We start from the raw sequence: 26066 nt of genomic DNA, 5'->3' as shown, positions 1-26066 counted from the left end.
GAGAGGAGAAAGTAGAAAGATGGGGAGGAGTAGAAAGAGTGTGATTGGGAGGGAGAAAGAAGAGACAAAGGTTTGAAAGGGCCTGAAGGGAAGAATGAAAGATAAGCTGAGGATGGAGAGGAGAAATGAGATTCCATAAGTAAATAACAGGAAAGAAAACACTCACATATAACGTTCACATAGTGCAGAGGGGTGATGGCACTTTGGAGGTTATCAGAGCATTTCAAATATACAGTGAATTTTTCATAAAGGCTTGTTTTAAGAGATTATGGTCAGAGCATGATACTGTGGGAGGAGGTTACAGAAAATCTTTTCCCCCCAGAAAAAAATATTTGGAGGGAGGGATCAGGGAGAGAGAGAGAGAATCATTGCACCATGATCATAATTTGCTCACAGTTACTTACCTACATTAAATTATTGGGGCATTATGTTCTCTTTTAAATAGCACAAGACAAAAATTATTTCACTAAAGTAGGTGATATTTATTTAACAAAGTCAGGGAGGCCCATGTTTATATCTCGGCACAGCCTGTTGACTTTAGGTGACTGAGAAATTCCAGAGGGATCTAACAAAGGTAAGCAAATGGGTAGCATGATGGCAGATTAAATTCATTGTTAAATGCAAGGCAGTGCACAGTAGAAGGAATTACTAGAATTATGGGTACACACTGATGGATTCTAAATTGACTAATCCCTGAGGAAAAAGACTTGGGTATCATTATGGACAGGTGAATGTAAGCCTCTACCGGTGTGCAATAGCAGTCAAAAAAGCAAACAAAATGCTAGTACACTGCTACCTCGGTATAACGCCACCCGATATAACACAAATTTGGATATAACGTGGTAAAGCAGTGCTCGGGGGGAGGGGGGAAGGCTGCGCACTCCGGTGGATCAAAGCAAGTTCAATATAACACGGTTTCACCTATAACGCGGTAAGATTTTTTGACTCCCAAGGACAGCGTTATATCAAGGTAGAGGTGTATATATAAAAATGGAATAAGAAATAATACTGACAATAATATAATACCTCTATATCAATGATATGCCCTCAAATGAAATACGGTGCTCAAATCTGGTCATCCTGTATCAAAAAGATATACCAGTAGCAGAAATAGGAATCCAGAGCTGGGTGGTGAAGTTGATTAGAGGCCCAGATAGATTTCATATGAGGAGAGAATGAAAGACCTGGGACTGTTTAGTTCAGAGGGAAGATGAGTTACAGGGAATATAAAAACTGTTCCAAAAAAAAACCCTGAACTGAACAGAGAAGGTAAATTGACTGCTCCTACTTACCCTCTTATACAACAACAACAAGGGCACAATCAGTGAAAACCAAACGGCATCATATTTAAAACATGCAGCTTTTACATAATACATAATTAACTTGTAAATTTCATTGCTACAAGACATCAAGAGCTTAGCAAGATTTAAAAAAAAATTGACTTTTATGTGGCTAAAAAAACCATTCACAGCTGCATAGCATAACATATTTACAAGAGAGAATCCTCACGTGTCAGTGTTTCAGAGCCTGGATAAACCATCTTTCAGTCTCCAAATTAGAGTACTCATCTATTTGTGGTAAATCCAAATTGCCTATTGACAAAGCAAAGGTTTATTGTACATGTTGATCAGAGGAAAGCTGGAGATTTTGACAACTAAATTTCAAAATATGAAATGTGTCATGTGAATAGTCCAAATGTGTGTATACTGCTCTAATTACTATTTATTTGCAAAACAGAACCAGCATTAACTATGGAGTTGTGACCAGCCCCTCCATAAATATTTTATAGCATCAAAAATGTTCTGTGTACCCAACAGGATGAATTAGAAGGCATAGTCTGCCTGGAAGAATTAAAATCTAAAACCTTGATCCTGCAGTTTTCACTGGATGGGGAGACCTATATGCCCACCCAAAGTCCAATTTAAACCAATATGGCTCTGCATAGGTACAGGATCTGTCCGCATAGATAAGATGGCAAGATCAGAGCCTATTTTCAGATTTGATACAACAACAGAGGGAAGGGGAAAATGGACAAGGAGAATACAATGAAACTACACAGTTGCCATTGCATGGTGAAGCAAAGAAAGCTTACTATAACTAGAATGATTAAATGGCTCTGACTCATTCCTTGTAGCAGTCAGAACATAAGTGGGTCTTGAGGAGGAATGTGAATGTGAATGTGAGTATAATGGCATGGCATACCACATTTATCTGAAAAATATGTTTTAAAAATGTGTTTGGTTAACCAAGCTATGAACACTTAAAATGCACTATTATATGTTTGCAGTAAAAAATGTCTGTTCTTGTTTGTGAACTTTGGTGAGAACTTACCAACTTTAAAACTTCTTAAATTTAATGCTACTTCATGCATCTCTTGAGGTAATTCTCAATTATTGGTAAAAAATAAGCCAAGTTTGAGGTTTGTATTTTCATTACCATGGAAGTGTGTGATGCAAGGGGAATCCTCAATTGCCCTGCTAACAGTCCCAGATGGCAAACTGGACTCCTGGTACTAGCCCACTCCATAGGCAATCTTCAGTTTAAGGTGATGTCTACACTAGAGGCCTTACAGCGTTACAAGTGTACCCATGCAACTGTGCTGCTATAAGATCTCCCATGTGGCTGCTCTATGCTGACAGGAGAGAGCTCTCCCATTGACCAAATTAAACCACCCCCAATGAGCAGCGGTAGCTATGTCAGCGGGAGAGCATCTCCTGCCAACATAGCACTGTCCACACCAGGGCTTCTGTTGGTGTAACTTATGTTGGTCAGGGATGTGTTTTTTTCACACCCCTGAGCAACATAAGTTTTACCGACCAAAGTGCTAGTGTAGACACAGCCTTAGTCAGAAGTCCTCTGATTAGCCACAAGATAGCTAGCAACATCAGTGCTGCAGCAAGCGGGGCTACTGTAAGTTTCCTTGGTTTGGTCTACATTTGGAACTTACGTCAGTATAACTATGAAAAATCCACACCCCTGAGCAATGTAGTTATAACCACCAAACCCCCAGTGTAGACACTGCTATGTCAATGCTTCTCCCATTGACATAGCTACTGCCTCTACCCATTGGCGTAGGTAGCATCTTCACTAAGCACTACAGTGGTGCTGTTGCAGCACTGTAAGTGTAGACAAGCCCCTACCAGTAGTATCATGTGGAATTACCTTCAATGGAGCCAAGGAGAGCAGTAGCCAGTTCCAGACGGAGAAGATCCTTGCAAAAAAAAGGTTTATCTTACTCCACAAAGTAAAATCCAATCCCTTCCCAAACTCTTCAGATGTCAGAATTTTACTGTAAAAAACATTGTTACAAATCACTGGTGTCATAAATACCTTTTCTGATGCATGGACACATTTCATAGCATTTATGAAGTATATAATTTTATTTCTAGTGTCTAGTGACATGATAAACTTTCCTGATTTTCAATCTCATTTATCAAGATCACCATCATTCCTTGATCAAATTATGGTCTGGTATGGTACAACAGAATGTATGCTATTCCTTAGATAATATATGGAAAAGCATAATCCCATCTGTAAGCAGTTGATGTTTTACAGTCATCTTCTAGTTTAAATTGAAAACATGTTTAGTATTATTAAATGCAGAACTACAATATTTTATAATCAATCATCAAATGTAAAAAATCATTTATTTAAGCACCATATTGTATTCAATATATACAGCTTGTGCATGTGCCCTCTATTGCCATGTAGTAATCTAGTCAAACCTCAGTGTTACAAACACCTCAGGAATGGAGGTTGTTCATACCTCTGAAATGTTAGTAACTCTGAACAAAACATCATGGTTCTTTCAAAAGTTTACAACTGAATGTTGACTTAAATCAGCTTGAAACTTTATTATGCAGAAGAAAAATGCTGCTTTTAACCATCTTAATTTAAATGAAACAAGCACAAAAATAGTTTCCTTACCTTGTCAAATCATCTTTTTTTTTTTGGTAGTTTATGTTTAACACTACTGTGTTTGCCTTTTTTTTTTTTTCCTTTTGGTCTCAGCTGCTGCTTGATTCTATACTTCTGATTTCAAATGAGGAGTGTGGTTGACCGGTCAGTTCGTAACTCAGATTCGTAACTCTGAGATTCTACTGTACTAAACTATGCACATGGGCCTGCTTGTGTGTGCAAAGTGGGAGTAAGACACCACTATTCTGATTTATTAGTGTATAATACCCACAGGTAGTTAAATGACTGCATGGAGTGAAAGACTGTGGAGAACCAGGCCCATACAGCTCTAATTTTAGCTGAGACTTATAGTAACATTAAAAAAAAAAAAAAAGCTTAAAAAATTGAAACAAGCAATAGAATCCTGGTGCATAGGGTGTGCTGTGGTCTAGAGCAGTGGTCTCCAAAGTGGGGTGCGTGCAAGAGGATCCTTGGTGGTGCGTGGCAGGAGGAATGCTTTTTTTTTTTTCTTCATCAGTTCAGGTGGGAGTCCGAGCGGCTTTTTTTTTTTTGCTTTGGCAAAAATGTTAGAAGCGGTGCGACAGGGGGTGTGTGCTCAAAATTTTTTTACTGATAGGAGTGCACGATCAAAAAGGTTTGGAGACCACTGGTCTAGAGGAAGAGGGGCCAGAGCCACAATGTATACCCTATGGTGATTCTGGGTGGCACTACTGCTCATAGGCACCTTGTCTTGGGTTGCTGTAGTTTAGGAACTTAAAGCTACTTTTGCCATTGGGCTGTGAGATTTGTGATCTGCATCTATAAGATGTAGAACTAAATTACACCCACTGTCTTTTATATGAGAAGTAACATTAAACTCCTTACCACTTCTGGCCCCTAAAGATTCCATTGCAATTTTTGCAAGATCCGGAGTGTTGGCCTCAGTCTCCTGGTCAAATTCCAATGTAAATAAATTACATTCTTCCTACTTACCGTACATTCCTCTTGCGACTTCAGTTGGATACAGTACACTTCCTGGTCTTAACTGTCATGAAATATTGTGGTATACTGTTAAATGGCTGTCACATTCCACCCTAGAGTTAACTGCATTTCAGTGATGGGTGACATGATTAATATAAGACTAGCAGTAAGTAAAAGTGAACTGTAAAGGAAAAAACAGCAATTTGTGCTCTTTTATAAAGATATAAAAAAGGCCTGAAAATACTGTTATCCTTCCAGAAAAAGGTGTTTTTCCCTCCCTCCTTGTTTTTGTAGCATCAGAACTAAAAAGAACAAGAGTACTTGTGGCACCTTAGAGACTAACAAATTTATTTGAGCATAAGCTTTTGCGGGCTACAGCCCACTTCATCGGATGCATAGAATGGAACATACAGTAAGAAGATATTTATACATACAGAGAACATGAAAAGGTGGAAGTACGCATATCAACGGTAAGAGGTTAATTAATTAAGAGAAGCTATTATCAGCAGGGGAGAAAAACTTTTGAAGTGATAATCCCATTCCCAGTCTCTGTTCAAACCTAAGTTAATGGTATCTAGTTTGCATATTAATTCAAGTTCAGCAGCTTCTTGTTGGAGTCTGTTTTTGAAGCTTTTCTGTTGCAAATTTGTCACCTTAACGTCTGGTCACTGAGTGATTAGAGATGCTGAAGTGTTCTCCTACTGGTTTTTGAATGTTATGAATCCTGATGTCAGATTTGTGTCCATTTATTCTTTTGTGTAGAGATTGTCCAGTTTGGCCAATGTACATGTGCCAGCAATGCCCCTCTGCCAGGTTTGAACAGAGACTGGGAATCGCTCGGTCATTACACTAATTGAATCTATTTCCCCATGTTAAAGTGTCCTCACACCTTCGTGTCAACTGTCCAAAATGGGCCATCTTGATTATTACTTCAAAAGTTTTTCTCCCCTGCTAATAATAGTTTCTAATAATTAATTAGCCTCTTACAGTTGGTATGGGTACTTCCACCTTTTCATGTTTTTTGTATGTACAAATATCTTCTTACTGTATGTTCCATTCTATGCATCCGATGAAGTGGGCTGTAGCCCATGAAAGCTTATACTCAAATAAATTTGTTAATCTCTAAGGTGCCACAAGTACTCTTGTTCTTTTTGCTGATACAGACTAACACGGCTGCTACTCTGAAACCAGAAATATAAAGGTTTGTTTTCCCAGTTTCTACTGAAATTGTCCTTGGAGACTAGAGAACTAGAATTTAATCCTTCTCAACCCTTCATTTGAAGGGGCAGATTAATTTTTCACAACAAGATCTTTTCTCCCCACTATTTGTCAGGTATACAAGTTATTAGCCACAAACATCTTCTAGGAAAATGCAAGCTATACAAAACCTGACTTCAATTGCAAATAAACAAGCTGGGAGGGGGAATAAAAGGCAATAAGGGGGAGAACAAAAACTAAAAAGCCCAAACACACTAACTCTCAAGTCTGTTTTATACATTGGTTGCACTTACAAAGACGCTACTGGTTTGATATTTGGTTAAAAACTTTCTAAACTGACTAATTTTATGTAATTACAGTATAGTTACATGGTTATGCTTTTTGATACCTTAATTACCACTAATTCAGATGATCAGAAAGTTCACTACATGAATGGGAATAATTACAGTGTAAATTCAATGTAGTAAATATACCTGAATCCTAATAGTTCCCGATGAGTAATAATGAATTCAGCCATGTAATTAGTTCATCTTCTGGATATGTGAATTATTGGCAATTAAGTATCAGAAAGCACAACCACAGTGTAATTACACTGTAACTGGAATGAAACTACACTGTGATTAGTCATTGTATTATGATGTCGACTGATATTCTCTATATTTAAAATGAGAAACAGATAGAACTGATATGTACAATAAAGGGTGCAAGTTTTTTTCCCCCTTGCACGACACCCTTGAAGATTCAGACGGCCACTTCATTCTAGCCTCTGTTTTCAGTTGCTTGCAACTAGTTTAAAAAAAAAATTGGTCTCGTGCTGAAATGCCACATTTCTGGCTTTAGCTTAAGGACTAAAGTATCAGAGGGGTAGCCGTGTAAGTCTGGATCTGTAAAAGCAGCAAAGAATCCTGTGGCACCTTATAGACTAACAGATGTTTTGGAGCATGAGCTTTCGTGGGTGAATACCCACTTCGTCGGATGCAAGTAGTGGAAATTTCCAGGGGCAGGTATATACATGCAAGCAAGAAGCAAGCTAGAGATAATGAGGTTAGTTCAATCAGGGAGGATGAGGCCCTGTTCTAGCAGTTGAGGTGTGAAAACCAAGGGACGAGAAACTGGTTCTGTAGTTGGCAAGCCATTCACAGTCTTTGTTTAATCCTGACCTGATGGTGTCAAATTTGTTCATCTGCAAAATTTGACACCATCAGCTCAGGATTAAACAAAGACTGTGAATGGCTTGCCAACTACAGAACCAGTTTCTCCTCCCTTGGTTTTCACACCTCAACTGCTAGAACAGGGTCTCATCCTCCCTGATTGAACTAACCTCGTTATCTCTAGCTTGCTTCTTGCTTGCATGTATATACCTGCCCCTGCAAATTTCCATTACTTGCATCCGACGAAGTGGGTATTCACCCACGAAAGCTCATGCTCCAAAACGTCTGTTAGTCTATAAGGTGTCACAGGATTCTTTGCTGCTCTTAAGGACTAAAGTTTCACAAAAATCTGTAGAGCCATTCAATTATTCAAGTATGAAAAAATGTTTTCTCTGTGAAAAACGTATTCCAAACTTTTTTTGTGTGTGCTTCAAAAATGGCTAAGTTTTAGAACCTCAAGCTTGAAATTCTGCTAGTCTTTAAAACAAAACAAAAAAAGTCACTATGGTGTCTTTGAAAAATAATTGTAACATTGGAAGGTTAATGTTTCTCACTGGTAAATATTCAATGTGTTATTTTAATAAATTTATTATTGTGACTATTTTTTGTATTATGGCAGTTCTCGAAAGGTCCCCACTAAAATTGGTGTCCCATTGTGCTAGGGAGTGAACCAACAGAGAAAAAGACAGTCCCTACCCCACATTGCATACAGTCTAGGGCAGTGGTTCTCAAACTATTGTACTGGTGGCCGCTTTCACATAGCAAGCCTCTGAGTGTGACCCCTCCCTTATAAACACTTGTTTATATATTTAACACCATTATAAATGCTGGAGGCAAAGTGGGGTTTGGGGTGGAGGCTGACAGCTTGTGACCCCCACCCCACGTAATAATCTCACGACACCAGTTTGAGACCCCTGGTCTAAGGGCACATCTATACTAGTGACTCTACACATGTCCTCACATGTGGTTGTGGCAAACTCCCTTACTCCCTGTAAACCCCAGCAGTATGTGTCTGAAGATAAGTATAGGGCAAATAAGCTAGAGTTCCTAAGGGCTATGAGTAAGTACATGCCTCAAGCTGTGCCATGACCCTGTACCCATGCCAGTGTGCAATATGGATGGAGGCAAGGGGCGAGTATCAGGTCTTGAATTTCAATAGTCCTCCTCCCACAGTCCCATAATGCACTGAACCCTCTTCTGCCTGATCCTCACCCGATCTATAAAGGTCCCTGTCCCCAGCCCGTTGTCACCAGTAGTAGTGAGCTGCAGTGACCACATCAGTTTTCCACTCCATTCCTTTGATCAGTACAAGAGAACGTACATCCTGCTCTGAGAGTAGCTGCTTGGCCCACTCACCACAACCGGGCGCTGATCAATGTGTGGTCAGAGTACGTTGTCCTCCATGACTTCGCCTGGATCGCCAGGAACATCAACTTCTATCAGGAAATATCACAGAGACTGGAGCAGGTGGGCACTGAGCAGAATTCGGCCCCGTGCCAGGAATGCATCAAACACCTGAGGTTCCTGTACAGGAGGGCAAAGGACAAAAGTCACTCTGGGAGGGTTCATTGCACATGCCCATTTGACAACAAGCTGGAGCAGGTGTTCTCAACAGTTCCCAGTACAGAGCCTGAAATGGCTCATGACCCCCTCCTCAACCCTGCCGGCCTCATTGTCCGTCAGGATGGCAATGAGGGCCAGACTGAGGAGTCAGCAGGGACCACGGAGGATGCCCCGGAAGATCCAGAGAATGAAGAACATGTAATTCTGCACCACTATCTGGGGACACCAGTTGAGGACGACTCCTCTTTCCCCCCACAAGGAACCTAAGGAGGAACCCGAGTCATGGCAAGAACCAGAACCAAGCTGGTAAGTTACAATGGACTCCCATCTTTCCTGCCAATATCCTATCTTGTTCTGATGCAAGATTCCTGATTTTAAGCCCAGCCTCCACTCCACACCACCCTAAAATGGTCCCCAAGCAAGACATGGCTATAAATCAGTGGTTTAATTGATTTCCGATGAACCACTATTATGCATGTGTCAGAAGCTATAAAACAGATTATTAAGGGACAATCATTGTGCTCCTGTGTCCGTGCATTTCTCGGCCAGCAAACAGACAGCAATGGTCCCAGGGCTATATGCAGCAGAGGAATGATGTGGCCAGGTTTAGGAAGGTCCTGGCTGAGGATGGGACAGTTTTAGAAAACTTATAGTTGACTGTCTGAAGTTAGTAATAGTAGCTGTCTTTTGTTCTTTGGAAGATTTCACTGTTTCAATGCTTCTCCCACCCACCCCATTCCTACTGCCTCCCTACAATGGGAGCAGCATGGAAGGAGCGAGGAGGGGTTGAGGTGCAGGGGGAGGTTAGGTCTCAGAAGGGGAAGGGAACACTTTGGTTGTCTGAGGAAAAAAGTTATTCATAACAGTCTCCTTTCTCCCTTGGAAGCTTACACAATTGTTACAGTTCCTCTCCCTGTTGTCTGGCCTGTTCCAACACTGAAGCATACTGCACACGTTGCGGGAAACAGGGATGGGAGAAGGATCTGGTCTGGTGGTTCCATAAACACAGTGCGGTGTCCCTTTGCAGTAGTGAGGCCAGGGGCTTGTGGTGCTGATCTGAAACTTCAGAGAACAAAATCAAGTTGTGGCTTGTCTCTTTCTTTCCCTGTCTGTTTCATCATCGTTAGGCAGCCACAGGGACAGGATTTTCTGGTGATGCCATTTGTGTGTGTGTGGAGGGGGTGGGGGGCAGTTTTTGTGGTTTGCATCTCCCTTTGCATGGAAACTCAGTATGCTAGGTGAGAATATAGTCAAATCTCCCAGTCCTGTAAGCATATTTCAGCAAATTTCTGGTGTAGCAGAAAGTCCAGCTGAGTCTTGAGGTTCAATGGTAGTGCAAATCTGCTTTTTCATAGCTGACCAAACCCCTCCATTCAGCAATATGCAGAAGGGGGATCATTAGCAGAAGCTTCTCTCTGGAATATAGGGTTGCCAACTTTCTGATTGTACCCCACCCCTGCCCCGTACCTTCCTTGAGGCCTCACCCTCGACTCACTCCACCCCCTCTCTCTCTGTCGCTCGCTCTGCCCCACCCTCATTCACTTACTCATTTTCACTGGGCTGGGGCAGAGGGTTGAGGTGCAGAAGGGGATGAGGGCTCCAGCTGGGGGTGCAGGCTCTGGGGTGGAGCCGGGGATGAGAGGTTTGGGGTGCAGGAGGGGGCTCTGGGCTGGGGGATGGCGCTGAGGGGTTCGGACTGTGGGAGGGGGGTCCAGGCTGGGGCAGGAGGTTGGGCTGTGGGAGGGGGTATGGGCTCTGGGCTGAGGGTGTGGCCCAGGGTGGGGCTAGTAATGAGGGGTTCAGGGTGTGGGGGGGACTCTGGGTTGGGGCAGCGGGTTGGGGTGTGTGTGGGGGGGTGAGGGCTCCAACTGGGGGTGCAGGCTCTAGGGTGGGGCCAGGGATGAGGGGTTCAGAGTGCAGGTGGGGGCTCAGGGCTGGGGCAGGAGGTTGGGGTGCAGGAGGAGGTGAGGTGTGCAGGCTCTGGGTAGTGCTTACTTCCCAGGAAGTGGCTGTCATGTCCTTCTGGCTCCTAGGTGGTAGTGTGGCCTCATCTGCAGGTGCTGCCCCTGCAGCTTCCATTGGCTGCAGTTCCTGGCCAATGGGAGCTGCAGAGCTGGCGCTTGGGGCGAAGGCAGCACGCAGAGCCCCCGTGGCTGCTTCCGGGAGCTGCGCTGAGCCGGTCACTGCAGCCAACCTGACTTTTAGCAGCCTAGTCAGCTGTGCTGACTGGAGCTGCCAGGGTCCCTTTTCGATCAGGCATTTTGGTCGAAAACCGGATGTCTGGCAACCCTATTGGCATAGACTGCTAGATCTCTGCCACTGGACTAGAAAGCCACTTCTCTTTTTCATTCTGGTATCTTGAAAACTGCTATGTTCTCCTATCTTTAAAGAAAAAATTGCAAATGGTAACAGTCCCTAGAAGAAACTGCCACCCACAGCTCCCGAGACACTATGAACATTTTAAATTTTAGAAAACATTAGTACATGTATTTTACCATTAGTAGCCTCAGTTCCTTCCTCAGGGGCTGCAAAAGTTGTCTGAGGAGCAAAGAGAGTTATACAATCACACTCCTGGAATGCTGAGAAGTATCAATACTGTGGCCTTCTACGGCAAAATTATGTGACCTGGGGGGATTTCTCGGCTTCTTCTGAAGGAAAAAGCATATAATTCTACTATTGTCTTTGAATTGGCAAGACTTTCAGCTCCCAAGAGGGAAAACATTCCATCAGGAGGGCAGGAGTAGCATCCCAGAGACAGCAGAAGCTGGTGGAGAAGGACCCGGGAAGAGCTGCTCATAGGGATGGACAGGAGGAACCAGGAGCAATTTGAGTTCCTCAAGGCACAGAAGGAGCTGGCTCTTCAGCAGGAAGAGAAACTGATGAATTAGTTCATGGAGCTGGAAGCACACCTCAGGGTACAGGAGCATGCTGTAATGGAGAGGTACACAGATCTGGTGGCAGGACAAGTTCAGGGTCCACCTGCTGCTGTGGCTACTGCATATCTATGAATAGCTACCATCTCCTCTTCCAGGGTGCTGCAGAGGGGGATGACCCAATACTCCAAGTGACCATGAGGAGCCTGCAGGATTCCTGGGACCACATCCTCCACTGGCACCCAAAACCCCTCACAGGGGAACATCTATGAACAGCCAGGAGGGGAATGATGATCCTGGGGAATCACTGAAGCCCACCAAGTGTCTGCCTCCCAAACCCCACACAGGAAACATCCCTGTTTGTCCCCAAGAACAATTTCACACCATCATTCCCTCCCTTGTTGGGAGGAAGGGGAGGGCAAGGGGATGGGTTCAGAGACATTAACATTTGGCCATTATTCATAGATTCAGTCCCATTATGTTCTGTTGGTTTACGTTTCCTTTTAAAAATATTTCAGTTATTTGTTCCAGTACTTTTAATACATTTTATAGTTTCCTTGACTTGTGTGTGGACCCTCCTTCCTAAGTATGATGATGGTCTGATGTTTTCAGGTTGAGAATTGGGCCCCATAATTCACAGCACATGAACTGCAATGGTATAATTGTCAGGTGCCATTATATTGCAAACACTTTTCTGTCCATCCCTCCCCAAACGCCTTGCAGATTAAGAAACATCTGAAGTCCCAAGGATGCATGGGAAGGATGGGGAAAGTGCATTGTCAGGAGCTTACAGAAAGCACTTGTAGTTCTAAAAGCACCAACTCACAACACAGAAAATGGGCAGCTGAATGTCTTTATGGTTTGGTTTACATACAGAAAAATGTAACACAATTAAAGAAACAATACAGGCATCTGTCACAAACCACAGATTGAATGTCCCCTCCAAAGCTTGACCAGTTTCAACCTTATTAGAGATTACTGCTCCATAACAACTGCTAAGTATAGTTAGGACTGCCAACAATGAACAGTGGGGGGGAAAAGAATAGATGAAACAAAGAACAACAACAAAAGTGTTAATAAGGTAATTAAGACAGATTGAGTGCTCCCAGTAAAGGTTCGTTTAAAACTGTTATCATTTAAGACAAAAGCATCCCACAATGACTGCATTACAACTCAGCCCCGACCCTCCACACCAGAAAACCAACCCTAAGGTGATAACCCAGTGGAGATGTCCTGTTACAATTGCCTGTAATGGGTGAATAGTCACAGGAATTAATGGCTAAATGACTGGCTACAGGGGGGAAAACACTCCAAAAGCTATGCGGTCCCACAAGTATGTGCCAATATTCCCTTGCATGCTTTTCCAGCAGCTGTGCAAGGTGTGAAGTTGTCCCTCAGCATAGGTAGATGTCACCTTTGCCCCCCGCTGTGCCCACATGTGTGCACATCTGGCATCTCTGATTCCCCTTGCCAACTGGCGACCAGGGGCTGCTAACAGGGAGTTTCGCAAGGGAGTTCTCCAGGTGAAGGAGGAGCAAATACAGCATCTGTGGGGTAAGTGACTGTCTGTAGTGTGTGTTTGTTTGTGTTTGGGGGTTACTTGCTGTGTGCTGAGCTTGTGTTTGCCTGTCTGTTTGTTTATTGTTTGAAGGACCGTGTACTGTGGCTGGCAGTTGGAGGCTGTGAGCTTCAAAGGAAGGTTTGAAAGCTAGAAGCCTCTGGTAATTGGCTGAGCCTTAATCAGTGGGCGGGGCATTCACTCAGGCCAGGGCTTTATAAAGCCATGCAAAGCGACCAGGGAGCTTTGCGACCAGGGGCTGCTAACAGGGAGTTTTGCAAGGGAGTTGGGAAGGGAGCTGGGGTCCCTTGTCGGTTCTATCTGTGTCCCTTTAGTCCCCTTAAAACCTATAAACCAAACTACATTTCAAAACCTCTTTCTGTAAACCACCCTTTCATCAACTAGGAGAAAATGCAGGCAGAAGCCCAGCAGCAGAGTGGGGGCTATCCAGTTTATTGCACTGAGTGTAGCATGTATGATTACCTGCCCTGTGGGCGTGTGGCGTATGTGTGCAGTCGGTGCAAGGAGCTCCTGGTCCTCAGAGACCACGTACAGACTTTGGAGACCAGGGTGGCGGAACTGGAGGAGCTAAGAGAGGCAGAGAGGTATGCTGATGAGGCTTTCCGGGACACTGTAGAATTGTCCCACCTCTGCTCAGACAGCCCCTGCGCTGTTGAGGAGCAAGAAAGGCCCAGGGAAGCAGAGCAGTCAATGGGAGCAGAGGGAAACCTTCCCATAGTTGGGAACCTCCTTCCAGATGGTGCTGGGGTTGCCTCTCGCACTGCGGTTACCCCTCCGGGGGAGGGAACTCCAGTTGCTAGGAAAATGCAGGTGTTAGTAATGGGAGATTCGATCATTAGCAACGTAGATAGCTGGGTTTGTGATGACCGGGAGAACCGTATGGTGACTTGCCTGCCTGGTGCGAAGGTTGCAAATCTCTCGAGGCATCTAGACAGACTTATGTGTAGTGCTGGGGAGGAGCCAGTGGTCGTGGTACATGTAGGTACCAATGACATAGGGAAGGGTAGGAGAGATGTCCTGGAAGCCAAATTTAGGCTGCTAGGGAAGAGACTGAAATCCAGGACCTCTATGGTGGCATTCTCAGAAATGCTCCCAGTTCCACGCGCAGGGCCAGGTAGGCAGGCAGAGCTTCAGAGTCTCAACGCGTGGATGAGACGATGGTGTAGAGAGGAGGGGTTTACATTCATTAGGAACTGGGGAAACTTTTGGGATAGGGAGAGCCTATACAGGAGAGATGGGCTCCACCTAAACCAAAGTGGAACCAGACTGCTGGCACTAAACATTAAAAAGGTTGTAGAGCAGTTTTTAAACTAGGAGATGGGGGAAAGCCGACTGCTACAGAGGAGCATGTGGATCGGACACAGACTTCTCTTAGGGGAGAGTCTGATGATAGAGAATCTCCAGGTTATAGTCAGGAGCAGAGGACGGAAGAGGATAATGTAAGGGCCAGATCAGATGATAAACAGTCACATAAAAAAGAATCTGGCACATCAGAAAAGGGCAGACAAATAAACAGGGACAAGTTTTTAAAGTGCTTGTACACAAATGCTAGAAGTCTAAAAAATAAGATGGGTGAACTAGAGTGCCTTGTGATAAAGGAGGATATTGATATAATAGGCATCACAGAAACCTGGTGGACTGAGAGCAATCAATGGGACACAATCATTCCGGGGTACAAAATATATCGGAAGGACAGAACAGGTCGTGCAGGGGGAGGAGTGGCACTATATGTGAAAGAAAATGTAGATTCAAATGAAGTAAAAATCTTAAGCGAATCCACATGTTCCATAGAATCTCTATGGATAGAAATGTCATGCTCTAATAAAAATATAACACTAGGGATCTATTATCGACCACCTGACCAGGACAGTAATAGTGATGATGAAATGCTATGGGAAATTAGAGAGGCTATCAAAATTAAGAACCCAATAATAGTGGGGAATTTCAATTATCCCCATATTGACTGGGAACATTTCACTTCAGGACGAAATGCAGAGATAAAATTTCTCCATACTTTAAATGACTGCTTCATGGAGCAGCTGGTACGGGAACCCACAAGGGGAGAGGCAACTCTAGATTTAATCCTGAGTGGAGCGCAGGAGCTGGTCCAAGAGGTAACTATAGCAGGACTGCTTGGAAATAGTGACCATAATACAATAGCATTCAACATCCCTGTGGTGGGAAGAACATCTCAACAGCCCAACACTGTGGCATTTAATTTCAAAAGGGGGAACTATACAAAAATGAGGGGGTTAGTTAAACAAAAGTTAAAAGGTACCGTGACTAAAGTGAAATCCCTGCAAGACGCATAGGCGCTTTTTAAAGACACCATAATAGAGGCCCAACTTCAATGTATACCCCAAATAAAGAAACACAGTAAAAGAACTAAAAAAGAGCCACTGTGGCTTAACAACCATGGAAAAGAAGCAGTGAGAGATAAAAAGACTTCCTTTAAAAAGTGGAAGTCAAATCCTAGTGAGGCAAATAGAAAGGAGTATAAACAGTGCCAACTTAAGTGCAAGAGGGTAATAATAAAAGCCAAAGAGGAGTTTGAAGAACGGCTAGCCAAAAACTCAAAAGGGAATAACAAAATGTTTTTTAAGTATATCAGAAACAGGAAGCCTGCTAAACAACCAGTGGGGCCCCTTAACGATCAAAATACAAAAGGAGCGCTTAAAGACGATAAAGTCATTGTGGAGAAACTAAATGGATTCTTTGCGTCAGTCTTCACAGCTGAGGATGTTAGGGAGATTCCCAAACCTGAGCTGGCTTTTGTAGGTGACAAATCTGAGGAACTGTCACAGATTGAAGTGTCACTAGAAGAGGTTTTGGAATTAATTGATAAACTCAACATTAACAAGTCACCGGGACCAGATGGCATTCACCCAAAAGTTCTGAAAGAACTCAAATGTGAAGTTGCAGAACTATTAACTAAGGTTTGTAACCTGTCCTTTAAATCGGCTTCAGTACCCAATGACTGGAAGTTAGCTAATGTAACGCCAATATTTAAAAAGGGCTCTAGAGGTGATCCCGGCAATTACCGACCGGTAAGTCTAACGTCGGTACCGGGCAAATTAGTCGAAACAATAGTTAAGAATAAAATTGTCAGACACATAGAAAAACATAAACTGTTGAGCAATAGTCAATATGGTTTCTGTAAAGGGAAATCGTGTCTTACTAATCTATTAGAGTTCTTTGAAGGGGTAAACAAACATGTGGACAAGGGGGATCCAGTGGGCATACTGTACTTAGATTTCCAGAAAGCCTTTGACAAGGTCCCTCGCCAAAAGCTCTTACGTAAATTAAGCTGTCATGGGATAAAAGGGAAGGTCCTTTCATGGATTGAGAACTGGTTAAAAGACAGGGAATAAAGGGTAGGAATTAATGGTAAATTCTCTGAATGGAGAGGGGTAAGTAGTGGTGTTCCCCAAGGGTCAGTCCTAGGACCAATCCTATTCAATTTATTCATAAATGATCTGGAGAAAGGGGTAAACAGTGAGGTGGCAAAGTTTGCAGATGATACTAAACTACTCAAGATAGTTAAGACCAAAGCAGATTGTGAAGAACTTCAAAAAGATCTCACAAAACTAAGTGATTGGGCAACAAAATGGCAAATGAAATTTAATGTGGATAAATGTAAAGTAATGCACATTGGAAAAAATAAGTTCTTCTTCACGCAGCGCACAGTCAACTTGTGGAACTCCTTACCTGAGGAGGTTGTGAAGGCTAGGACTGTAACAGTGTTTAAAAGAGAACTGGATAAATTCATGGTGGTTAAGTCCATAAATGGCTATTAGCCAAGATGGGTAAAGAATGGTATCCCTAGCCTCTGTTCGTCAGAGGATGGAGATGGATGGCACCTGGCATTGGCCACTGTCGATAGACAGATACTGGGCTAGATGGACCTTTGGTCTGACCTGGTACGGCTGTTCTTATGTTCTTATGACCAGTGCACATGTGGGTGGGATACAGCTGCCTGTACAGAGTTTGTAAACCAGACTTGTCCTGCGCCCACTGGAGTTAGAAGCACTCCCCATTGCATTCACAAAAGTTATGGCATGTGCAGCAGGAGATTATTATGCAAGTGGCATTGGCCATATTGGCATCCAGATGGGTGCATGGGCAACACCAACAAGATTTCAGCAAACATGCAGTCCACATTCTGCAGCTACTGAGTTTGTAATTGGATTCCTTTTTTCCAGGGTCACTGATGTCAGGATATGGTTTCCAAGTTAGGAACAAGTATAAAATGAAAGTTGGCACAGCCAAACCAAAGAGAACCATATCAGTTCTGGAGAACACAGTTCCCCCTTCAAATACAATCCCGCTCTCCTCAGCACCCTGGCGTCACAAATCTTTTCAGTGTTTTCCACATTGGTATTTAGGAATCTACCTCTGTGGTCCACCAAGCCTTGAAGAACCAGTGAACCTTTTTAGTCACATATTCACTCGCCCCTTTTGGATGGCAAAGTATTGGGATGTGTGTGCCATTGATGGCCCCTTCACAGTTCAGAAACTCCATCCTCTGAAATCCAGCTATAATTTCCAGAACTTTGCTTACAGTAACCATCCCTGGGGTAAATCATGGTGCCTTGCAAACCTGCACTACCTTGATCCCGACAATGGACTTTCCAACCCCAAAGTAGTTTGCAACTAACCTATAGCAGTCTGGTGTTGCCAACTTTCACAGAGCAATAGCCACGCACTTCTCCACTGGTATGGCTTCTCTGAATCAAGTGTTCTGGTGCTGGGGCCATAAGCTCATCACATGGCTCCAAGGAAGTCTGTTTCCTCATTTGGAAGTTCTGAAGCCATTGCTGGTCATCCCATATTTCCAGAATGATGTGATCCCACCACATCTGACATAGACACCAACTTCTCCTGGTGCTGGTGGATGCTCGACCCCCTCCCGCCCCTGCCCTGACTCCACCCCTGCCCCGACCCTTCCTGCATCTGCCCCACCTCCATTCCAACCCATTCCCCAAAGTCCCCACCCCAACTCCACCCTGCCCCTATTGGACTCCTTCCCCAAATCCCCGCCCCGGCCCTGCCTCTTCCCTGCCTCCTCCCGAGCATGCCGAATTCCTGCTCCTCCCCCCTCCCTCCCACAGCTTGTTACACTGCAAAAAGTTGTTTTGTGGCGGCAAGCGCTGGGAAAAGCGGGGACGCAGTGTGCTCAGGGGAGGAGGCGGAGGTGAGGTGAGCTGGGGCAGGGAGCTTGGCTGCCGGTGGGTGCAGAGCACCCACCACTTTTTCCCAGTGGGTTCTCCAGCCCCGGAGCACCCACAGAGTCGGCGGCTATGACATCTGGTGTTCCTGAACCAGACGCAACAGTCCACCCAACGGCGTACTGTGGCAATATCAACATTCACCTTATCTGTTCCATGGGACCCAAATGGATTGCCATTCCTCCTCAAGGTCAGCTGTCTTTGGTGTGTCGGAAAGTTCTGCCCAAATTCCATCCTGCATCTCGCCAATTGCTTACTCCATTGCATAAACATCTCTCCTGGAATAAGCAGCAGAACCATATCATCATCCAGTTGCTCCATTTGTTCCACCCAGCTAAGCAAGAGGGAGACATGAGCAGGAACTGCCATTGGCACAGTACCAACAACACACACAAAAGTGATTCCTAGAATGTCTCCCTGTGATACTACACAGAACCCTGGGATACTGCCTCTGAAACAGATCATAGAATCATAGAATATCAGGGTTGGAAGGGACCTCAGGAGATCATCTAGTCCAACCCCCTGCTCAAAGCAGGACCAATCCCCAGACAGGTTTTTGCTCCAGATCCCTAAATGGCCCCCTTGTGGATTGAACTCACAACCGTGGGTTTAGTCTGCCAATGCTCAAACCACTGAGCTAAATGGTAGAGCTAATGTCGTATAACAGCAGCAGTGTAGATGTGGGTATACATATGTACACCGTGTTATACTCATGTCCAACACAACATAAGTAGAACATATGTGAGCATGTACACTGTCTAGTAAGCTTGTGCACTGGTGTAGACGTAGCCTAAATAGATAAGATATACACAAAGCTGGAGGGGAAAGATATAACATGCAAGCAGAATTAGAGTAATTCCACACTTTAGTTCTCTCTTTGTTTTTAAAAATGTGGGTGTGTTCTTTTTTTATTTTACATTTATTATATATATATTACATGCACTATAGGGCAAGGGCATGACAAAAGGGAAGACAGGAAGGGATTATTCACATGAAAATCAAAGGAAGTGAGGTAAGGGGGATGGAGGAGGAAAGAATGGAGAGGAACATGAAGAACAGGTGGAGCAAGAAAGACAGAGGGGGGAAGAGCAAGCAGACAATCAGCACAGAAGAGGAGAGAATTTTCAGAGTAAAAAGTCTGATGACATCATCTGTGTCCATGTTAAAACTACTTCTACAGCTGCTCCTGCCTGCTTCAGTCTCTGACTGACTCTGCCTTGGACAATGTTTATCCATCCCTTCCCCTAGCCAACATAGCTTTGGAGGCAATGGGGAATTGCAGGAGGCTGGGAGGAGGAAAAAGTGACATTCCATGTGGCTTGTGTCCCTGGAGATGGGTGGCGCGTGAGAGTGATTTTGCTCTAATGCAATGCTAAAGTGGAACTGAAAATAAATTGATAAAGAAAAAACACTTATTTAGCTGCAGTTCTGCTTCTGCACAACTCTAGGCTAAAAATAGTAATGTACTGTTAAATGAGTCAGGATGTGCATTTCCCATTCAGGATGTGTTTACAACTACATTTCTGCCTGTGTGCAAATCCCTCCACCAGCACAGAATGAATTAATGTCATGTTCCCCCTACTTTCTCTTTCTTTAAATGGAAAATAATAATGCAAAAACTGAGGGATAAATACTTCCCTGTATTACACTGTTGCATTTGTGGGGAAGATGGTAATGTAAAAGGTTCTTTTCCCACTAGCATTTCCAAACAAGAGCAGGGTGGGACATCAACCTACCATGCAAGAGCATGGGGAGGGGTGCACTAGTTACTGTGCAGACATTGCCTCAAAATGAATTGACCTATCGACTAAGGGGCATGGTCGGGTCACCAACTTCCCAGTGCATGCGCTGGTGTTGATCTGAGCTACATGCAATCAGCCATGTTAATCCATCTACAACGCACCCATCAGTGAGGTATCGGAGCACAGTAGGGCTTAGCAGTATTTCTGATTACTGTACTATTATTATATGTGTGTATTAATGGATTCATTAGATGCAATATAGCTGAGTTTACATTGCTGTGGGAATCTTAACTTTTTTAATTTCATGACGTCTGTCTGTATAAACTTTCAACCTTAAAACTGCACACACACACACACTTTTGTATAGTACTTTTTACCCTTCTGAATGAAAGGGGTCATATGAATGTAATATATTATTGATCATAATTACATGGGAGGGCCTGATTTATTACTGTGTACACACATCTATAATACAAGCACTTTGAACTTATAATAGCACCTTTCATCCAAAGACCTCAAAGCATTTTATGAACATTATACTATTCAATATGCCACTGCAGCAGGTAAGTATTATACTAATTTTACACATAGGTCACTGGTGAGAAGAGATGAAGTGGCTTGTCCAAGGTCATACAGCAAATAATTTACAGAATCAGGAATAGAATGCAGGGGTCTTGCCATCCAGTACAATCCTTTACTCAAGCCACTAGACCACACTACCTCCTCTTACTTGTCATTTCAAAAAGCCACAAGCCATGCATGAACAAAAAATCAGAATCTGAAAGACTGGTTTCTAGACTTTTCACAAAGGACAGAACTTGCCTGTCCTTCAGATGAACTGCCCTCACGATATAGAGACAAACAGTGTTGCTGTTTTCAGTGGTATCTAAAAGTTTGGAAGAGGATTTCTATGAGGTGGGTTACCAAGATCTCAGAAGAAGAGTATGGTGTCTTCTTCACACCTGTATCCATATTATTTTCAGGAGATGGGGTGACATCAGATTAAGCCACAGAAGGCTGGGTTGACATTTGTATGGGAGACTACTGCCCACTCCCCCAAAAGCCGGTATGCTCCCTTAGCCATTTCTTCTCTTCCTCTGATAGTGTATGACATTTCTATAACACATTTTGCACCTGAAAAACAAAGTACTTGAAGACATATAGTCTATATAAAGGGAATACCAGTTATGAAATGGAACCATTTCTGAGGAGAAACAGTACTTGAATAGTGCACAGCAATCACACAATAATATAGGGCAAATAATGAAAATGTATTCAGTTGAAAAGACAGGGGATTTTAGATAGAGGTGGACAGAATGTAAGTATCGTAATTGAAATTTGGCTGGGACACAGAGTTTAACGCCTCTACCCTTGTGCAAAATTCATGAGATCTTTAAGGTTATAAGGAATAGCCAGCATGGATTTGTGAAGACAGGGCTGCCCGGGGGGGCCGGGGGAAGTGGGGCAATTTGCCCCAGACCCCGGGCCCCACAGGGGCCCCCACGAGAATATAGTATTCTATAGTATTGAAACTTTTTTTTATGGAAAGGGCCCCCGAATTTGCTTTGCCCCAGACCCCTTGAATCCTCTGGGAAGCCCTGTGTGAAGAACAAATCATGCCAAACCTAATTTTCTTCTTTGACAGGGTTATTAGCCTAGTAAATGGGGGGAAAGCAGGAAACATGATATATCGTGATTTTAGTATGCCTTTTGACACAGTCCCGCATGACAGTGTCATAAGCAAACTAGGGAAATGTGATCTAGATGACATTACTATAAAGTGGGTGCACAACTGGTTGAAATACCTTATTCAAATGGTAGTTTCCAATGGTTTGATGTCAAACTGGGAGGGCATATCTAGTAGGGCCCCTCAGGCAACAATCCTGGGTCTGGAACTATTCAACAATTTCATTAATGACTTGGATAATGGAGTGGAGAGTATTCTTATAAAATTTGCAGATGACACCAAGCTGGGAGTGTTGCAAGCAGTTTGGAGGCCAGGATTAAAATTCAAAATAACCTTGACAAATTAGAGAATTGTTCTGAAATCAACAAGATTAAATTCAATAAAGACAAGTGCAAAGTATTACACTTAAGAACAAAAAATCAAATGCACAACTACAACATGGGGAATAACTGACTAGGTGGTAGTACAGTTGAAAAGGATGTGGGGGTTATGTTGGATCACAAATTGAATATAAATCAACAATCTGATACAGTTAAGAAAAAGGCTAATATTCTGGAGTGTATTAACAGGACTGTTGTACGTAAGATACGGGAGTTAATATTCCTGCTTTGCTCCGCAATGGTGAGGCCTCAGCTGGAGTACTGTATTCAATTCTGGGCACCACACTTTAGGAAAGATGTGAATAAACTGGAGAAGGTCCAGAGAAGAGCAACAAAGAATGATAAAAGGATTAGAAAACCTGACCTATGAGGAAAGGTTAAAAAAATTGGGTACATTTAGGGCTTGGCTACACTTGCAAGTTAGAGCGCATTAAAGCATCCCCAGGCGCCCTAACTCACGACCCGTCCACAGCGGCAAAGCAATTAGAGCACCTGGACTCTGAAGCTGGAGCGCTCCTGGTAATCCACCTCCACGAAAAGCATAACATTGGCTGTGCCTTGGCTGAAACGCCCCAACGTCAGTGTGAACGAGGTGTTGTATTACTGTGCTTTGTTCGGCCTCTGGAAACGTCCCATAATCCCCTTAAGTCAAGTAGCCACTCTTGTCATTGTTTTGGAATCAGCTGCAGGAATGCAGATATGCCCTTTCAAATCTCTGTTTCTGACAGCCAGCATGCTTATCTGCTCCGGGACAAAACAACCATTAGTGTGTAGGGTGACCACATATCCCTATTTTATAGGGACAGTCCCGATATTTGGGGCTTTTTCTTCTATAGGCACCTATTACCCCCCACCCCCATCCCAATTTTTCACACTTGCTGTCTGGTCACCCTACATTAGTGTGGAATGCTGCTTGCTGTGAGTGTGTGAGAGAGAGAGAGGTGTGTGTGGGGGTGTCTGCTGCTGTCTGAACTTACAAGACAACTTGCTGACATGCTCTCAGCCCCCCCAAAATCCACTCTCTCTTCCCCCACATACACACAACACACTCCCTGTCACACTCCACCCCACCTCCCCATTTGAAGAACATGTTGCAGCCACTTGCATGCTGGGATAGCTACCACAATGCACTGCTCTCTGTGGCGTTGCAAGAGCTGCTAATGTGGCCAGGCCAGCGTGCTTGAATCTGACAGCATGAATACACTGCAGCACTTTCCCTACTGCAGTCTCCGAGGGCTGGTTTAACTCAAAGCGCTCTACTTCTGCAAGTGTAGCCATGCCCTTAGTCTTGAAAAAAGGCAGCTGACGGGACCAGAACCTGATAACAGTCTTCAAATATGTTAAGGGCTGTTATAAAGAGGATGGTGATCAATTGTTCTCCATGTCCCTCCATGTCTCCACCCTTTTCTGCCTCTTGGGGACATGCCTCAGGGTAACATCTTCCAATGTAAGAACAGCCTGCAGCAGTGGATATGTAATTACTAATCTACACCCTGCTTCCCCCTGATCCCCCAGCATTGGTACAGGAGAAAGGAGAAGTGAGGTGGAAAATGTTTTACCGTCTCCAAGCATGTCCCATACATACTGGGAAGAGCAGATGGCAAAAGCATTCCAAAATTGAGAAAAAAAAATATTTTTGGCATGGACTAGTCTTTAGAATAATAACCACTTATGCTGTTTCTCTTTTTCCCTGGCACCTGAAATACTGGGGCTCTTACAGACAGAGGATTTATCATCTGCTGAATGCCTGAGAGATCTCCAAGGTAAGCAAAAGAGGATGGGGGAGGAGATGATTGCTGACCTCATAAGTGCATCTCATTTGAAGGCCAAGAAAGCAGAAGCATGGAGGGAAAGTGTTATGTTCATGGCATAGACACAGAGAGGTTAGATAAAACACTAATACTCTTGCTGGAAGGCTGCAATGTAACACTACTTTATTTCTTAGAATTCAAAATGATAACACACAAGAGCCCCAAAAGAGAGAGAGAGAGAGAGACAAAACAGGCTGCCTCCTAAAACAGTGAGGCATAACTCACCCCATCTTACTCTGGGTGGCTGCAAACTGACTGCTCTTAGGCACAGATCACACACTTCCCTGCAAAGCCCTCTGCAAGCAATATCAGGAAACCCTTCTGAAATTTAAAGTGACATCCTACAGTTTTAACACAGAAGGTTTCCTGAAGCAGTCTGAGAGGCTCTAAAGGGGCTGCCTGGACACAGAAAGAGAGAACATAAACAAAGAAAAGGACATGCAGGAAAGGCTGCTGGACATGACGTAGAGGCAAACAGCTCTGCTGGTGAATACTGCGGTGCTATGTTCACTCCCAGCATCCCAGCCTAGCCATATCCGGCACAAATGTGTGAACGCTCAGGGCTTTAGGCATGTTCTGTCACTGTTCCACTGGTTTGAAGTTTGCACTATTAGTTGAATCAACACAGGTTTCTATTATGTAAAACTCAGCTGAAAAATTTCATTGAGGGTCTAATGAGGTACTGCTCCCCAACTCTTAACATCAAAGCCTTATAAAATGATTACACAAACGTTTCCTTCATTTTCTCGGTTATAGTATATTCATTTTCCAGCACTTCACCCTGCCTCAAAGTATGAGCCCAAAGGAATCCCTGACCCTGTTCACCTCACCAATTTGGGCACCCTCTGGCTGTTCACAACATCCAAAACCTCTCTCTACTTCTGCCTCCGAGCCACTGATGAAGATCTCTCCATTGCTCTCACAAATATTATGCAAAAAACACAGCAAGCACCTAGGACACAGGGCAGATCTGAGATGTTGCTCACAAGCATCCAGCCTTATCATGAGGCAACTCTGCCTTCTCTTAAATCTTTCAAATTGGCATTGCACTGAAGCTAGTCAGGGTTTAGTTAAACAACATTTTTCTCCTAGCCAAGTTCTGGTAAAAGTTTTCATAAGCCAGGGTAGCAGCGGGTAAGCTGACACCAAAGCTGCCAGATTGATTGTCCCTGTATACTCTATTTATCCACTAAAGAAGATCCATCAGCAGTGCAAACGTGACACTCTCCCATCAATGTGCGTTACTCTGAGCTGTGGCAACTGCTGCTACAGATGGAAATGGAGTTCAGCCCATTTGATTCTTGGCCTCTGCTAAGACTTAAAAAAATGGGGCCCATTTAGTTTCAACTACATGGTAGTTACTGTGATATAGCCCCCTGTCCACAAGGAACTGGACAGAAATCCACTAACTCATTTCACACTGTTAGGTTGGGTTCATTTTCATACATGTTTTATGACTACAGGAATCCATGTTGGTTTCAAAATGGAGTTTTGTACCCATGTGAGCTATAGGTTCATCTTCCTGCTCCTTAATCTTTCCTGGAGTTGTAAACAACTTCCAGTCAGAACTGGTTTTCCTAAGGGGTTTCCCAGAAGGGGCTTCCTGTCTTTTCTAAGGGGCTTCCTGGGCAAGTGTATAAAAGGCTGCCCCGAACATGGCCTCAGGGCTGTCCATCTGAGTGGCAGCCAGGGACAGCCATAGGTCGCAGGTTGTACCTGCAGGCATTTATCCATCCTAGTGATAGAAAGGCTAGGGATTTTCCTCCAACAGCTTCCTCACCTGTAAAGAGAAGAGAGAGAAGGAGAAGACCACTTACCTTTGTCATCTTCCATCGCTGTTCTCCTGAGCGTACCATCTGTTCTGCTTCCCGTGATCCCGAAGGAACATCAAGGGACTCCTTGGACCCCCTCTCCAAAGGCTTGTCATTAGCCAGAGGATTGAGGTCCCAAGCACCT

General features: G+C 43.8%; 1 long non-coding RNA gene across 1 annotated transcript; it reads left to right on the top strand.

Annotated features, from left to right (window-relative positions):
- On the top strand, positions 1 to 26066 carry LOC123345882. The gene is made up of 4 exons (XR_006572874.1): positions 1 to 139; positions 528 to 574; positions 24020 to 24062; positions 25882 to 26066. It is a non-coding gene; the product is annotated as an uncharacterized LOC123345882 (long non-coding RNA).

This window comes from Mauremys mutica, chromosome 1 (genome assembly GCF_020497125.1).
Source record: "Mauremys mutica isolate MM-2020 ecotype Southern chromosome 1, ASM2049712v1, whole genome shotgun sequence".
NCBI classification, from domain to species: domain Eukaryota; kingdom Metazoa; phylum Chordata; order Testudines; family Geoemydidae; genus Mauremys; species Mauremys mutica.
The sequence above is the reverse complement of the archived record's forward strand: the minus strand, read 5'-3'. Positions and strand labels throughout refer to the sequence as shown.